Raw genomic sequence first — 17,540 nt, forward strand, 5'->3', positions numbered from 1 at the left:
GTGTATGTACCCAGCCAAAATCAGAAAATAAGGAAGAGTACGTGGAGCCTCTACAATGATAGTATTTCCAAGGAGACTCAAAGCCACAGTCCCCTTTTTTAGGCCTAGAGATTAGAAGGCCTGGGCAGGTGGCTCAGGGTGGATACCATGTGACAGTGTCAAGCAGTGATAGCTTTTCAACTCTTACCGTTGAAGTTCCTTCCTGGAAACTAATGATTTCATTAAAATAATTCTTTAGTTCATTATTTCACTAAAATAATAAAATACCATTTGACCAAATGTTCACAACTGCTCAATTATGGCCCTCTATTTTACCTTGACCCAACTTCAGTCGGACTTCTGTCCTATCTTCGTGTCCCTGATTCTCTTTGCCCCCGAGCCTAAAACGTGGGCCATGCACCCTTATCAGCTTTTCCTTAAAATGGACTGACCATAGCAAGATGCTTTCATGTCAGACCTCTCAGGTCATTACCCCTTGGCTGGCAAACTTTCCCAGAAAAATATCTGTTAATATTTGCTTATTTCTTCTTACTTTTTTTTCCCTCTTTTAAAGGCCTTTTTCTTGTTGATTTTGAGACACTGGCAAATTTCTGATATCAGAGCGTGCTCTCTCCTTCTATCATCTTCCTTCTTAATGAAGTCTCTCCTAATCTAGGCTGGATTTGTTTTTTCCAATTTGACAATATAAATCCTAGTTCTTTCATATCTGGCATAAGAGTATGAGCTTATCATCTGGTCGAAGCCTTGTTCAATTATCAGATGCCACTGGTTCTCTCTCTAATTGCCTTTGTTAGCATTTCCTTAGATTTTAATATAATCTCTCTCATCTAACTCATCAGTGCTTTGTATGTTTTATTTCAAAAAGAATAAAAACTCTTTTTGTTGTTTGTTTTCAGAAAAACTCATTCTCTTTTGTCCCCTCTGGGGGCTTTGTGTATTTCACAAATACAAAGTCCTATAAAAGTAGGACTCTACAAGTGGAGGATGTAATGAGATAAAAAGTATTCTCAGTTATTCGAAATATTGCAAAGGATGACATACTACTGTGATTAATTGCAAATATTGGTAAAAACGAAGAAAAAACAATGTCCTAAAAGTTTAACAAAATAAAACTGAGTAGAGGAGGGACAGAAAACAATGTTCTTCTCTGGTTAACATTGAAAGTAAAATACAATATTCTTGTAAAAAAGTGGTAAAACTCTAAATAAGGAAAAAACAGTCCTCTTTTAGAATTTCTCCCAAGTCACATTAAGAAAGCAAATATATACATATATATGTGATATATGTGTATATGATATATATATATGTGTATATACATATATATACATATATCAGTGAAAATATTTTTTTAAATAAAATTAAGGTTTATTTTCTTTTCAGAAAGAGACAGAGCATGAGAGGGGCAGAGACAGAGAGAGAGGGAGACACAGAATCCAAAGACAGCCTCCAGGCTCTGAGCTGTCAGCACAGAGCTTGATGCAGGGTTCGAACCCATGAACCAAGAGATCGTGACCTAAGCTGAAGTCAGAGGCTTAACCAACTAGCCATCCAGGAGCCCTGAAAATACTTTGTATGATATTCTAATGGCAGATATATGTCATTATACATTTGTCTAAACTCATAGAATGTGCAACACTAATAGTGAGCTCTAATTTAAACTGTGGATATTGGGTCATTATGATGTGTCAATGCAGGTTTGTTTATTAACAAATGTACCACTCCGGTGAGGGTGGGAGGGGGGTGTTGATAACAGAGGATGTTGTGCATTTATAACAGCAGAGAGAATAGGGATAATCTCTTTGCCTTCCTCCCAATTTTGCTATGAAACTAAAACTGCTATAAAAATATAGTCTTTAAAAAAAAGAGCAAATAAATAGTCAATATCACCAACCAAACCCAAGTACTATACTCCCAATGTTGATGACATAAATGTGCTGTGTCAGAGGCACTTGGAGGGGAGACAAACACGTCACTGGAAGTAATTTTGTGGGTAAGACGACTTGTACTTTGGAATAAAAGGACTAAAGAGGCTAACATTTTGCCTATTATGGCAATTTTATCAAGTCATATTCATAAGTGTTGGCAATGTTAAGAAAAATGTCACTATTATTGTTCCACAGGATCTATCATAATAAAATGCAAGGCTTTTGGAACTTTTATTTTTATATGCCATGAAGTTTGGCATTGGGGGAAAGATGGCAATCATTCAGCCTTTGGCTTCTGTATTTTTTATGTGTCATAATACTATCAAAGAACGACAGTGTATTAGGGATTGAGACAGAAATAAGAAAAATGAGATAGAAATAAAAGACAACAACAAAACTATTCTAAGTATATTTTGAATTAAAATGTAAAAAAATAAGGGACCTTATGCTAATGTAAGCCTTTTCAGTATGGCAATAGAAAATATTAATATTTATAATGTTTTTCTCTGCCCAAAGCATGCTTCCTCTGAACTGATTTGTACATTTAACAATTTATATGATCAACCTTATATTTATTTTTATGATGGATTTATATGGAGAAATTATATGTTTATTTTACCTCAAGTTATATTTTTAAGTTCTTGCATTATTCACACCTAATGCAATTTTGCAAGACTAAAATAGAAAGAAACAGCAACAACAACAACAAAAACGAATAAAATATTCTCTCATAAAGCACAAAGGAAACTCTTATGGATATGTATGCTGCCCTCTCAATACTTTATTTTCATAATGGAGCTAGATTTTGTGTATTGGAATGACTAGCCCCACAAATTGATCTGGGATAATAATAATAATAATAATAATAGAAGGGATAATCATAGAGGCTTTCATTCAAGGCATCAGAGGATTATCTTTAGAACATCCGTGAGTATCGAAGTAACTCCTCTCACCAATTCTGACCAGCTTAATAATGTATAGAATTTCCTAGTTAGTAGAACCCAGTTGAGACAATCGTGGGAAACAGTAGTGAAATGGATTTCAGTAGTCAGGTAATCAACTATGTAATTCAACAGAAAGCTCCAAATACAGAGAAACTACAGGTTCTCTTTTATACCTGCAGCACACAGTTCTTATTCTCCCCATATGAAAGCCATGGATTCCATTTCCACAGTAGGGAGAACATATATGTATAGATCAGAAACTTTTTTTTTACGCTTATAGTAAATATTCATGTGTAGACACTGGCTTTCATATTGTTTGCCACAGCTTCCATGCCTAGTGGCTTATCAAATAATTTTTACTCACCAATACTGTTCTTTCGCTGAAAACTGTGAACTGTCTCTTCATATATACATTGACGCTGGCTGCAATTCCATCTAAGCACATCGTATTCTCCTTCCCATCATCGCTAGTAGCTAAGGTATGCAGACACAGCTCCATGTGCATGTGACTCATGCACTCTCATGAGGGTCTTTTCTTAGACCCCCACACTCAGTGCAACGTTCTACTGTAGCCATCTTTAAATTTTCAAACCCGAAAGACTCCACCAAAAAAAAATTGCTAGAACTGATACCTGAATTCAGCGAAGTCACAGGATATAAAATCAACGTATGCAAATCAGTTGCATTTCTGTACACCAATAATGAGGCAGCAGAAAGAGAAATCAAGGAATCGATCTCATTTACAATTGCACCAAAAACCTTAAGAAACCTAGGAATAAACCTAACCAAAGATGTAAACGATTTGTGTGCTGAAAACTATAGAAAGCTTGTGAAAAAAATTGAAGACACGAAGAAATGGAAAAACATGCTATGCTCATGGAAGAACAAATATTGTTAAAATGTCGATACTACCCAAAGCAATCTACACATTCAATGCAATCCCTATCAAAATAACACCAGCATTCTTTTCACAGAGCTAGAACAAACAATTCTAAAATTTGTATGGAACCCCAAAAGATGCCAAATAACCAAAGTCATGTACAAGAAGAAAACCAAAGCTGGAGGCATCACAGTTCTGGATTTCAGAATCATCAAGACTGGTATGGTACTGGCTCAAAAATCTTTGAACAAGACCCATATTTTCCTTTTTTCCTGGGCCCCACAAATCATCTAACTAATCCTGAGAGTTTCAGACTATTTTACTAATCATAATTCTGATATCTTCACTCTCTTGCTCGAACATTCTCAATACAATCCTAAACACGTTTAGAAAAGCAAACGTACACTCTGGGGTTCAATACTACACTTGCAACTTCCACACATAGCTGCTTACAGTTGCCTAATTGACTCCTGAAAGCTTCATGTTTTCCAGGATATTGTTTTTATGTATACTGTTACCCGTCCTCATTTCTTTTTACCCTATTTCTAGTGTTCAAATCTGTCAAACACACTCCTCAATGACATCTTCTCTATGTCTTCTTATCAGATTCCTGTCTTGAAGAGACGTCTCCCTGCTCTCAATTCACCAGCATTGTTTCTCCACAGGAATTCATATCAATTTTTCCACTGCATTGGAATATCTATTGGTAATAGCATTTAATACTAGGCTCTTCTGAAGGTAGGAGGATTTGTTTTGTGCTCCCACGCAGCTCTCCTAAGAAGTTCTTCCCCAAGCCCTGACTCAAGAATCCAAGTTGTTTCCATCTTGCGTCTCTGCTTTCTGGAAATTTTGAATAACTTAAGTGTAGAGCAGAAGAGGAAGAGAAAATATACAGTTTTGCAGAATATTTTTTAAGGTCAAGGCCTGGAAATAGCTCAGATCACTCTCACTCATGATTCATTGTTAAGGATTTGGTCCCTTGGCCCCAGCATAATTGAAGGTTGGGAAACAATCACACTGTATTCGTAGGAAGGGGAGACCGATGTGGTTCATTCATGCATTAACCTCTGCCAAACTTGAAGGAGACAAGATATCCAATTCATTTTCTTCCCTTTCATAATATCTCAGCCACATATTTGGATTGCAGGACTTAAGCAAATATCTGTTGAGTGGATGATTCAATGAATCTAGGGGTTGAATTTCCTTGAGGAATCCTGAAAATTTTATCATTTATGTTCACTTAGCCACACTTATAGCATGCAACATAGTGACAGGACTTCAAAACAATCATTCCTATTGCTTCCAACTTAGAAAGTTTTATAAAAGAAACAAAAGAGTTAAAGAGAGAGAGAAAAAAAAAACCTCATTTTGGAATTGTATTTTGTTTTATCTGAAAATCTAGGTAGTATTGATTTAATATGTGATAACTGCCATATGTGAAACTATTCATTTCTTTGGAAGACAAGAAAATAAGGGCAGGCATGAAAGTAAACAGAGTAAGTTGCTTATGAGTTATTGGAATAATTTGTAGAGGATGCAAGACATGATAAAATAGTCACTTTTGAGACCTGGCACGTGAGATAAGGTAAGTAAAATATGAATATGTGCTGAACATAGATATAAAGAGATGTAAAGACCAATAAGCACCTATCAGAGACACCAGAAACCTCAATATTCATGATGTACTCATTATATATGAGGTATATGAGACTCTCCAAATGCTTGCTGTTTGAAATCTGCAACCCATTAGGTAAACTTTTTTTTTTCTAGAACTGTCTTCTACTCAACACACACACACAAAAACACAAGCTAATTGGCACCTTCCAGTAAGGCTGGGTTTGCATGTTCCTGAAGCTCTCTGGTGAAGAAGAGTTAGTTCCAGGCACCGTCCATCATTTGAGTCACCACGCTCAGTCCTGAAATCCAATTCACGACCACATTGGCGGGAAGACAACTGACAAGGGAGAGAAAAAAAACCATGACTTATGAATATTGTGTAAACCACGATTCAAACAGTATTATTCCTCTACCCTCTTGCAACCTATTCTGACTTGACTTTTTCCTTTAGTTTAGATGTATTTTTAAATGAATGAAGACAAGAAAAGAGACCCAGGGTATTTGGGGCTCTCCAACAACAGAGTTTACGATGGTTAAGGGAACTAGCAAAAAATACTGAGGGCAAGTGTCCAGTGAATTTTTAAGAAGTTAAAAAAGGGTGGGGCTGTGAGTGTACAATGAATGACAAAACAGTGTGTCAAATGCTATTGATAGACTATGTATATCAAAAGCATTTCTTGGGTCATCTCGGTGGCTCAGTTGGTTGAGTGTCTGACTCTTTTGGCTCAGGTCCTGATCTTGGCACTGTGGGAGGAACACCCAGTCGAGCCCCACCCTGAGTGGGAAGCCTGCCTGAGATTCTCTCTCTCCCTCTCTCTCTCTCTCTCTCTCTCTCTGTCTACCTCTCCTTCTCTCTTGTTCATTCTCTCTATCTCTCTCATAAATAAATAAATAAATAAATAAATAAATAAATAAATAAAGTAACATAAATTAAAAAGTACTTCTGATAATGTCAAAAGATAGTTCCATGGAAGAGTGGGGCTGGCAGCCCAACCAAACTGAACAAGAGAAGAGTCCATATAAATATGTCTTTTGAGAAATTTTTCCTGCAGAGTTAAGAAATGGGTGGGTGGCTTGAGGAGAATGTGAAGCAAAAGGGAGGTGTCACTCAACAGATAATAGTGAAAGCAGAGAATTGACTGGACTGCGGGTGAGGATCCTCATAATTTTTGGCACCAGGAGAATATACTTATAATGGAAATGTTTGAGATTCACTACAAGTTAAATCGTTAAGTGCCAGTTACTGACAGATTAAGGACATCCACTATACTGTAGGGCCTTCCTTTAAAATCTGCTCTATATCCAGGAATACGCCTTCAGAGATGAAGAGAAACATATCCATAGAAACTGTCTTCCTCACAACTATCATTTAACATAGTTCGGATTTAGCAGGTCTGAGTTACATTGCTAAAGGGTAGAAAGATACCAGCCCCTTGGAACTTGAGATCTCTCTTTCCAAGGAGTTCAATTCCTCAATCACGAACTTCTTGTATTGTAAGTCACATGGAAGTTCCCTATTAACATGCCGTGCATTACAGAAGTGAAATCTCTCACTACTGGGGCCATGATGTATGGAGTCCACCCATGTCCAGCTTAAGCTCAAGCTTTGTTCTTATTTTCTTGTAAATTCATAATGTCATTTAGAGTGAGAAGCCAGGGGCGCCTGGGTGGGGCAGTCGGTTAAGCCTCCGACTTCAGCCAGTTCACGATCTCGCGGTCCGTGAGTTCGAGCCCCGCGTCAGGCTCTGGGCTGATGGCTCGGAGCCTGGAGCCTGTTTCCGATTCTGTGTCTCCCTCTCTCTCTGCCCCTCCCCCGTTCATGCTCTGTCTCTCTCTGTCCCAAAAATAAATAAAAAACATTAAAAAAAAATTAGAGTGAGAAGCCACATAAGTTACTTTCATTTTCAATATTTTCAGGACCTGCAAAATAAGATGTTGTTCCCGATTTCTGACACACTTCTATGTTTCAGTTTGTATGTCATGCCTCAGACGTGAAACTTCATATGAATTCAGCCAGGACATGAAGCCTTGTCACTCAATGTCCAGATTAACTATGCTGATTATATTAGCAATGCCCAAATTAGAAGTAATGGAGAATACCATCCATTGGCCAGAATGAGGCCTTCCCCTTTCCAGATTGTGTATTAGAGGGTTTTATGAATTTTCAAAGTACAAAAAAGTACAAAATACATTGCTCCATTTCTGTTTACTACACCCACCGGGGATAGTAGGAGAAAATAATTCTTTTAACGACCAACTTCTTTTCATTCTCTTCCAGTACACTAGAACCAGAACTAACACAGGCAGGGCAATAAGTGAAATATTACCCTAGTGTTCCAGTTCTTTGGCTGCATAAAACAACACTCCAAACTCGGTGACCGAAAACTACCTTTTTTTTTTTTTTTTAGGAGTAAAAATTAAACCCCCCACCATCCCTACAACCCTAGCAAGTTTCCAAATTTGTTCACTTCAAGTTTCTGGCAATATGAATTGTATCTTTACCTATTTGCAATCTAAATTTAAATAGCATTTTCTAACCTAATAATATACCTAAATATTTCCCCATGCTCCTACACAGACTTCTCAGTGATAATTTTGAACACCTCTAGAGCATATTATTGATTATGTCCATGCTCCCTAAGTCCCTTAGCTTTCCCCTTTGGTGAGCTCTATTATTTTCAGCTGCCCACGGTCATGATTATTCTATTCATGCAGATAACATTTACCAAACCACTGTAATGGTAAAGATTTAACACTGTGGCACCGTTCTGGTAAAGTTTTGGTCGAGCTTATGGGAGGTATTTGACTCAGAACAGTCTGCAAATGAAATCTCATAAAAATGGGCCTGTGCTAGGAGCTTTGTCTTTGTCAATCACGGCTGGGAGCAGCCTCTTGGAATCATGAAGCCGGCAAACATATTGTTGTGGATCCAGAGTTCAGGGGCTCTTAGTGGGGGCTGGCAGTCAACTGTGCTCCACACAGCAGGAGATCATATGGGGGATTTTCATGGCCACCACAATGACCAAATGGAGTTGGCAGAAATACCATTATTTCCTCCCTACCAAAAATGTATAGACTCGGGCACCTGGGTGGCTCAGTCAGTTAAGCATCTGACTCCTGATTTCGGCTCAGGTCATGATCTTACGGTTCATGAGATAGAGCCCCACGATGGGTTCTGTGCTGACAGCACAGAGCCTGCTTGGGATTCTCTCGCTCTCTCTCGCTCTCTCTCTCTCTCTCCCTCTCTCTCTCTTTCTCTCTCTCTCCGCCCCTCCCCTGCTCACGCTCTCTCTCAAAATAAATAAATGAAAAACTGTATAGACTCATAAATCAAGTATTAAAATATCAAGTATGATTTATGGTAGATAGTTGTGAAATCAAGTCATTTACTTGCATCTCCATTTGACTTAGGATTTGAGTAGCATGAACTAAAAAAGGGAAACCACCATTGTTCTCATCCTTGTCTCTCTGACACGTTATCTTCCCTTGAAAACTCCACCAGGAGAGTGGGAATTTCTGCCACCGTGGTCTCTGCTCTCTACTATTAGAGATCATCACTTCCACCCCACCCTCTAGTGCATCAATGGGATTGACACACCTTTTCTGCTGAAGCATGAGGGCGATATGCAGTAAAGGCTGTTTCCTCTGGAGCCTGATTTAAAACCGAAAGAAAAGATGCAGAAGCTATGAGTATGCCTTTGTGGGAAATTTTACTCTGGATTTAAAATTTTGGAATGATAAAGAGTCTAAAAATCTTAGAATTTTCTTTGAATCTCGGGAAGATGAGCACTTAGATTTTCCTAAATAGGCCATCTTACGCTTCTTCCACTTCGGATCTAGCTCCTTTATTTTCAAGTTTTTGTGCCTGCGTTGCAATTGTATGTATATTGTAATTTTGTTTGCCAGCAAGCCCTGTTGAAAGCCCTCATTCTAAAATCAATGGTACTTTCATCAACTTAACTCGCACTTCATATCAAAATGATTACAGTGCACTTCACAAAGGTACACAAACCAAAGTTGCTGCATGTGAGAATGAAAGTCTTAATCCATTAGTTTTCATGTTTACACTTGAACTCTACACTAAACAAGAGACACTTGACTTAGTTGGATATTTTATATTCAATAAAGTATCCAAAATATGAAAGCTTATAAGACACGATAAAGGCAGTTCTGTGTAACAAGCCCTAACACTACTTGTTATAAGATTGGCAGTGGGCCACGTGAACATTCATACGGGGAAACATCACAGGGTAATCCGACCCATGGCACTCTGAGGCTTTCGAACATTCTGGGTTTGCTTTTAAGGATTCCTATATTAACGTTATACCTCACGTTAATACTCAAGATCAAAATAAAAATTATTCTCCGAAAATTATTTCAAAGGTGTGAGGAAAGGAACACTGTAGCATATTTCTCATTTACATTAAAAAAAAATTGATGTTTAGTCTATGCAAAAAAAAAATGAAATCTAACATATAATTACATTCATGGGAGTGAATTTATGTCATGCTACTGAATCACAGCCTCATTCACATATAACCAGAATACACTAATTGAAGGGCAGTTGAAGAATTTTTATGTTAAATATCTGGTCGATTCAAGTATTATTTGGTATATGCTTTTATTGGAGAAACATAAAATAATTTTAATTAAAAAGCCGGTATTCTCTCGGTAAAGTAAATTTAGCTTTACTGCCCCAAACTGTTTTGATCTGTCTTACTAAATTTTTGCTTTCACTATATATTATAAATAATAGATTCAGTTCCTAGGAAGCAACTTAACTTGTAGAGATTGATTTATGTCCAAACACTTACTTTGTTTCCATTTCAATACATCTTCTAGAAAATCCCAAGAAGAACATTTTCATGTTAGGAAAATCTGTAGCAGAAGTATTTCTAACCTAAACCAATGAATAGTAGTTGTTTTCTTCACCAATAAAATTGATGGCTACAATGCAAGCCATATTTTTTGCTCTGTGCTCTCTTGGTAGGTATTTTTGCAACAAGATAACAATTGCTTCCCTGATTGCTTCTCACTGGGAAGCATACTTAAATGGGAAATGCACTATCTATGTAGTTCCTGGGTCTAAAAAAAAACATGGTCACTGTGGGAAAAATATGCAAAATGTATTACTTCAACATTTTGTGTATTACCTCAATATTTGTGTGCCGGATTGTTTCTACTCCAGTTCACAGTGTGCCAGGCTGTACTGCCTCTTGTAGTGAAATTTTCCCTTGACTATGACTGTATCCCCCCTAATATGGACCACAAAAATAATGGGTCCTATGGTAACAGTTTCTTTTGCATGTAATAATAATGAAAGAGGTATATTCTGGCTTAAAAAGTCATACTGGACTGTGAGTAATGTCTGAATTAATTAACATGGAAAATAGCACTGGATAAAAATTATTCACTTTGTTTAATTTTCCTGTGTTAAGTGAGTAATTTTCAGTAAATGGTTGTATCTATTGAGATTAAAACAGGCTATAGTTTTAAAAAACAAAAACCGTATTATGTTAGTGTCTTAAAACCAAGTGATGTTTCCTCTGAAGCCTACGTTTTATAAAGGGTAGTTGGGACTCCGCTTTGTGTGTATTTACTCCAGAACTGAAGTTATCAAGGCAGACACTATATTGAATTGATGACTGCTGTCAGGGCTGGGTAAAGAAAGACTGATAGGTTGTCTGTTGGTTCTTTAAATTTCCACCTGGACCTAACCAATGTCACTTCTGCTTACATTTTATGGGCCTTCAATAGAGCAGGACACTGAAATCATATTAGATTCCTGGAAGGAGAGCCAGCGATGTGAGAGGGACAGCCTTAATGACGACCACAGGCTGTCTACCTGTCCTCCCAATATTGGGTTCCTCTCCTTGCTATGTGCAGACACATTCCCTCATTCCTCCAGGAGACAATGCAAAATTCTCGTCCAGTTACTACGATTCAGTTCAAATTCTAGGAACTCTAAGTGACATCTATTTTTTTTTTTTTATCACGTTCAAATTTGACTCCTCTTGGTCTGGACACCTGCATACCAGAAAGACAAACCTTCTCAAAACTTAAAGAAACAATACTCAATGATCAGCAGATATAGAGCCCATAAATACATTCTTGGATTTGGAAAGAATACCAGGTGCCCAGAGCATCAACAACACGCAGCAACTCTGAACATGTGCGCATGGCAAGAGCCCTAACGCTGGAGACGGCAGATGCTCCAGGGTTAGATCTTAATTCTGTCCTCTAGGTAAGGACATCACCCAACAGCTTTTCCCTGTAAATGATGGCATCGTATTTTGGCCGTCTCTTCTCATGCATTATTCTCCTGGACTATGTCTAAACTGGATTGGAGAAGATACTTTCACGGGGCTTAGTCCCTTTCTCACCCCATTTCCTGCCTCTTGTCACCTGGAGATTGTCTTCCACAATCATAGGTTATGCTGGCTTAAGAGTGATGGTGGATGTTTTCACATTACAGCTCTCTCAAAACCCAAGTTGGCCCATGCTCTGCTTGATTCTACTTAGATCTACAAGCCAATAGCACAACAGTTCTTTCTTAAATCGTCTTCCTAAATTTGCTAGGTGTCTTTATTTTCCCATTCTCCACCCAACCATGATAGGGGCCTTGTGGTATGCAGAGTTCTCAAAGTATTTTTTTTTTCAGAGAATGAGGAAAATTGAATGCCTACAGTTGCACTGGGTAATATAACACAATTTTGGAAAGCAGGGCAATTAAAGAGTTGAATGCCTCTTACCAGAAACCAATATAATAGTCTGAAGATGACTTAGATTTTTCCAAATGTAGAAAGAAAATGCAAATTTTCACCAACCAGGAAGGCTGAATTGCTGATCTCATTTATGTTTTTATTAACATTGCTATCACTATTGTGTCGGGTTGTGTAAGGAAATGAATTTCTAGTACAGGATTTTCTTTAGTTATATGTCTGATCTTCAACCAGAGATGTACAGTTTTGGACTTCCGTGTTTTATCATTAATATTATTTCTGCCAACTATAATTAAATTGGAAAGGTGGATAATTTTTGACCATGTTTTTCACACAAGGACTGTAACATAATTGTAAATGAAGCTAGATAATGAGGGCTATGATATAATACATAGAAATACGTGAGAATAAACATGGAGACAATATCAATCAATACAATATTGATCATACTCATTTATTTAAATATATTTCATCACCAGAGCACCTGGGTGGCTCAGTTGATTAAGCATCTGACTTTAGCTTAGGTCATGATATCACTGTTCGTGAGTTTGAGCCCCATGTTGGGCTCTGTGCTGACAGCTCAGAGCCTGGAGCCTGCTTTGGATTCTGTGTCTCCCTCTCTCTCTGCCCCTCCCCACTCACCTCTGTCTCTCAAAAATGAATAAATGTTAAAAAAAATTAAACAACATATAATATAAAATATTGGAAACCATTTATTGATATTCCATGTTATAGATAGTTAAGAGGATTAAAAACGTTCAGTTTCTGACTACCTCTTATTGCTTTATTTACCAATTTAATTTATATGCATGAATTATTGACAGTAATGATTTAAATGGACACGTTGTATACAAAACAAAGAAGGAAATAATATTTGTCAAAGTTAAATGTATAACATTAAATATATGTAGTCATATATTTTAAAAAGAAAATGATAATGAATTAACCTAAAATGAACATGAAGGAACTGGAAATAAATATATGTTGAAAAGCAGGTAGAGATAAATTATTTTTTGGACAGTGTTTTCCATTTCTTTTCCAAAGGCATGATATGTTTTGCTCTTGGATGTATTTATAACATAGATTATTAAACTTGGGGAAAATGCAAGGTTTGAATGCTTTGAAGCCAAAATAGCAATATGTTAAACTCTGTTCTAGGATATTTTTCAAAATAAAGTAACAGAAGCTGGGTTGATTATAACTTATGAAACAACTACAAATAAAGGACAAATCTGTAAAACAAAGGTTTTCAGATATCAGACATCAGGCAAAGGGAGGGGGAAAACTTAGGTGAGCCTAAGACTTCCCCAATTTTATGCCTGGGGGTCTCATGCATCTTTAGCTCGGGACTTATGAGAGTATATGTGAGCTGAAACTTCTTAATGTCGGAGAGACCATCACTCTCAAGGAGCAAAGGACTCACACAGGGCCAGGAATATATTGTGTCCTCAGCAGTCAGAGTAGAACACTTATAGTTCATGGGACGTGGATAGAGTACCCAATAGGGTATAGTTTGCTTATTAGCATTTTATCCTTTACTGAAAGCTTCTTTGGTCCTATCTAAAAAATGTAAATGTAAGTACTGATCTGCTCTAACCATGATCTCCAGTGCCTAAGCCTCCATATCTGACCACAGCTCAAAACTAGGACCTGGGTGATAAATAACCTTATCATCTAGGGTCGTCTGAGATAAAGTGTATTTCTATCTGAGTCACTCTATTGTCTTCCAAACACCAGGCACCATTTCAATCATTTCTTTGTCTCTGCCTGGTTTTTGTTGCTTATGTGGTTCAACTGATACTTTCCCATACCTCTGGGTCATACTTGGGGTCTCCTTGAGAATCAAGGAGTTATCTGCACAAGTGTTATCTGCAAATGGTAGGCTTTCCCTGGTTGAGCACCCAAAGTCATGCTGATGCCAAGACAGGGAAACCTGAGTATGAAACTAAACTTGGCTATCACAAAACCGGAGTCCAAGGACTGTTTATGTCCACAGTACCCATGACCAAGCAGAAGCCATAACATCTCCCAAAACAGTTACCCACGGTGACACCACATGGATAACAGTAGAACAGTGTTGAGTTGGTGTAATTACCTGCTTTCTCATATGAAGGAAGACCGGAACAAATAATGACAAGCAAAGACATACGACAACAACAACAGGAATATCGGGGGCCACGACTACCACACGGACCCCAACAGTCACAAAGAAGTACAGTTTGAAGCTATAGCATCACACCTAAAATGAGTCTCCAATTATATACTCATTTGGTTGTATCTAATAAACTCCATTTTCTCAAAAATGGGGGATGGAATTGTCATGTTTGGAAAATCCTTGAAATCTGAAGTTGAGTGAGGGAGGAGTAAGTTGGAGGCCAAGACTGAAATTTCTGATGTGAGAAACAAAGCAATCTCCATGTCATACACTTCAATCCTAAACTGGAAATCCAAGTAAGAATTTTATTACTTAATCCCCAGGGGAAGCAGGGGCACATTTATGACCCCTTAAGAATTGCAGTGACATATGTCCGTGGGACACCTTAACGTGACTATTCCATTAGAAATTCTCTTTACTGAACTTAGATTAGATCTATGTTTGAGTCAACAAGGACCTCCTAAGTTCCTGACTTGCAATATATTATATATGTCTAAGGCCTAAGTTACTTAGACTGACCAGTAGAGAATCTTAGCAGTCCTGTGGACATAGCTGGAAATCTGCTGTTGTTGGGAACGAAAGCCCAAGTGACAAAGGCCACTTTGTCTTTCTTACCCAAGGATGGAGAAATTCTAATAGAGTGAGAAAAATTTATGAGTCAGTGTTCTTTATTTTTCTCCTACGTTTTTAATTATCAAAAGTTAATACAACGACATTTTATGAAGTTATCACCTAAGTGCAAACTAGTTGTGATAAGTTATAGAAGACATAAATATAATTATCATGATAATATGCTCACAGTTTTGCTCTGTATCCTTCCTCTATTATAGCAGCTTGGTGGTGATAGCTTATTTTTAGTAGAGCAAAATGGATGAATTCAATGTGACCTTTCCTACACCATGTGTTCAGAAAATATGATACGCTCTGGGGAATTAATGACATATCATCACCATTACCCTAGCAAACACATCAATGCTGCAATTTGTACAAACCATAAACTGGGTGTGGGAAGGAATCTGAAATTAAATTGACATTGAATGAAAGTTAAAATTGTTGCCCCCTCTCACATATGCAGATCGGACTTCCTTCATTTTAATAAGGCATGACAAAGGAGCTTTCTGACTGATAGGTGTTTGGTATGTCTGGACCATCTAAAACAGACCAAAGTTGCAGAAAACTTCTTGAAAGTGGCCTTCCTAACTTTCCAGAACACGTTTGCTGATGCGTGTGTAGAACTTTTTGTATCGGTGAAAATTAACCTGGCAGTATGTCAATTCACTGCATACCATTGCTGAATCTTAGATATTTAATGCTAACTTGAAAAAGCAAAATGCAGTATGATAGCACATTGCCAAAAGTTCACTGTAAGCATTATTAAAAAGCATATTTATCACCGATAACCTATTTGTGGTCATTCTAATTAGGAAAACATGGAATGATAAAAAAATTGCAATGAACAGAGGTGCCTGGTTGGCTCAGCCGGTTGAGCATCGCACTTCAGCCCAGGTCACCATCTCACCATTCGTGAGTTCGAGCCCGCGTGGGGCTCTCTGCTGTCAGCGCAGAGCCTGTCTGGGATTTTCTCTCTCCCTCTCTCCCTGCCCTTCCCCTACTTACTCACTCTCTCTCTTTTTCAAAAGAGATTAATAAAGACATTAAAAGAATTACAATGGGGGCGCCTGGGTGGCGCAGTCGGTTAAGCGTCCGACATCAGCCAGGTCACGATCTCGCGGTCCGTGAGTTCGAGCCCCGCGTCGGGCTCTGGGCTGATAGCTCAGAGCCTAGAGCCTGTTTCCGATTCTGTGTCTCCCTCTCTCTCTGACCCTCGCCCGTTCATGCTCTGTCTCTCTCTGTCCCAAAAAATAAATAAACGTTGAAAGAAAAAAAAAATAAATAAATAAATAAAATAAAAGAATTACAATGAACAATAGAATTGGAAGGAACTCCTGGTGAATATCAGTAATATACTTTCTTAATTTATGCAGTAAACTGATGATGTTCATTTTATTTTCATTTCTCAAAGGTTATAAAAATAATAGGCTTTCAAATATTTGTATCAAATATTCTATTTTAAAAGAGTAAATAAAACAATGTTCATAATAGATGGAATAGGTTTATGTTAACTCTGTACAAACTCAGCAAAGTACTGTGTGAACACATGTGCCAAAGGGGAAAAAAAAAGAAAAAAATACATCATTTGAAATTATCAAGAATCTTTATATTTTCTGCTGAACTGTTGATTACCAGGAGTCAACAAAAATATTGCCACATTGTATTTGCTTTTAATAATAAAATTAAGAGATTTTGCAATTGTAAATAATGTTAATTTGAGAAGAAAAATATAGACCTTCAGAATTAGAAGCAAAATGCTGAAGAGACTCTTGACGATTTTAGAAAAAAACATCTTAAGACTGGCACTTGTGGCTCTTAGACTCATGAGGAGAATCCAAAACGATTATGTTCCCATTACCTGCAGAAACAAATTCCACACTCATTTTCAAACCCTCCAAAGACTTTAGAGATCTGGCCTGCCTAATTGATAACCTCCACTCCTGCCATACTCCCTCCTTCTCACTCAGCCTAGTCCTAGCTCCTTGCTGTTACTCAAATACAACAAGCATGTTTCCACCTTAGAGTCTTTGTGTTTGTTGTTTTTACCTGTTGGAATGTTCTTTCTCTGGATATTCTCATGGCTCAGTATCCCAATTGTCCCAAGTCCTGATCATCATGGTTGCTACAGGGACAGGAAACATAGAAAAGAAAACATCCTAAAGGCTGTCGTCTAAATATAAAGTGTTTGATAATGGAAGTGCAAATCGGTACCACTTTGTGGGAATAATTTGACAATATCTGTCAAATTCACAAGGCAATTTTTGCTACAAGCAAGTAAGTGCTCACAATTTTCCTTGCAATGTTGTTTGTATTAGCAAAAAAGGCCTGGAAACAGTCTCCGCAAATAAGGCTAGGGATGGAATAGAGAATAGAATATTTGACGAGGGCCATGGATATTCCATGTCTGCAGTGCAAAGAATGAAGAATTTTCTTCTGCCCTGCACAATATGTAGAATGTCTCACACCTGTTCTATGTGTTTATAATTTTTGAGTCTTGAACCTTACTCCATTTTGCAGAAAAAACACGAAGTGTTGCATGACTTTAAACAGACAGGACGCATACATACCTTAGAAATAGAAATCTAGTATAAATGGAGAAGATGATAATGCATTTTATTTAGAACGCCTTCACAATTTTTGAACATTTTGCAAAGATAGGTCAACAATGGCAACGCTGCCGGTTTT

General features: G+C 37.6%; 1 protein-coding gene across 4 annotated transcripts in view; it reads right to left on the reverse strand.

Annotated features, from left to right (window-relative positions):
• The window catches only part of CDH19 (cadherin 19), a 136,627-nt gene extending 119,639 nt beyond the window's left edge, over positions 1-16,988 (reverse strand). For all 4 annotated transcript variants that reach the window (XM_047828706.1, XM_047828705.1, XM_047828707.1 and 1 more), the window contains exons 1-2: positions 16,902-16,988; positions 5,570-5,703 (exon numbers count right to left, since the gene is read on the reverse strand). The gene's annotated coding sequence lies outside the window, so the exon portion shown is untranslated. The remainder of the gene's footprint in view (positions 1-5,569; positions 5,704-16,901) is intronic.
• Between the last annotated feature and the right edge of the window lie 552 nt (positions 16,989-17,540).

The sequence above is a fragment of the Prionailurus viverrinus genome, chromosome D3 (assembly GCF_022837055.1).
Source record: "Prionailurus viverrinus isolate Anna chromosome D3, UM_Priviv_1.0, whole genome shotgun sequence".
In the NCBI taxonomy this organism is placed as follows: Eukaryota; Metazoa; Chordata; class Mammalia; order Carnivora; family Felidae; genus Prionailurus; species Prionailurus viverrinus.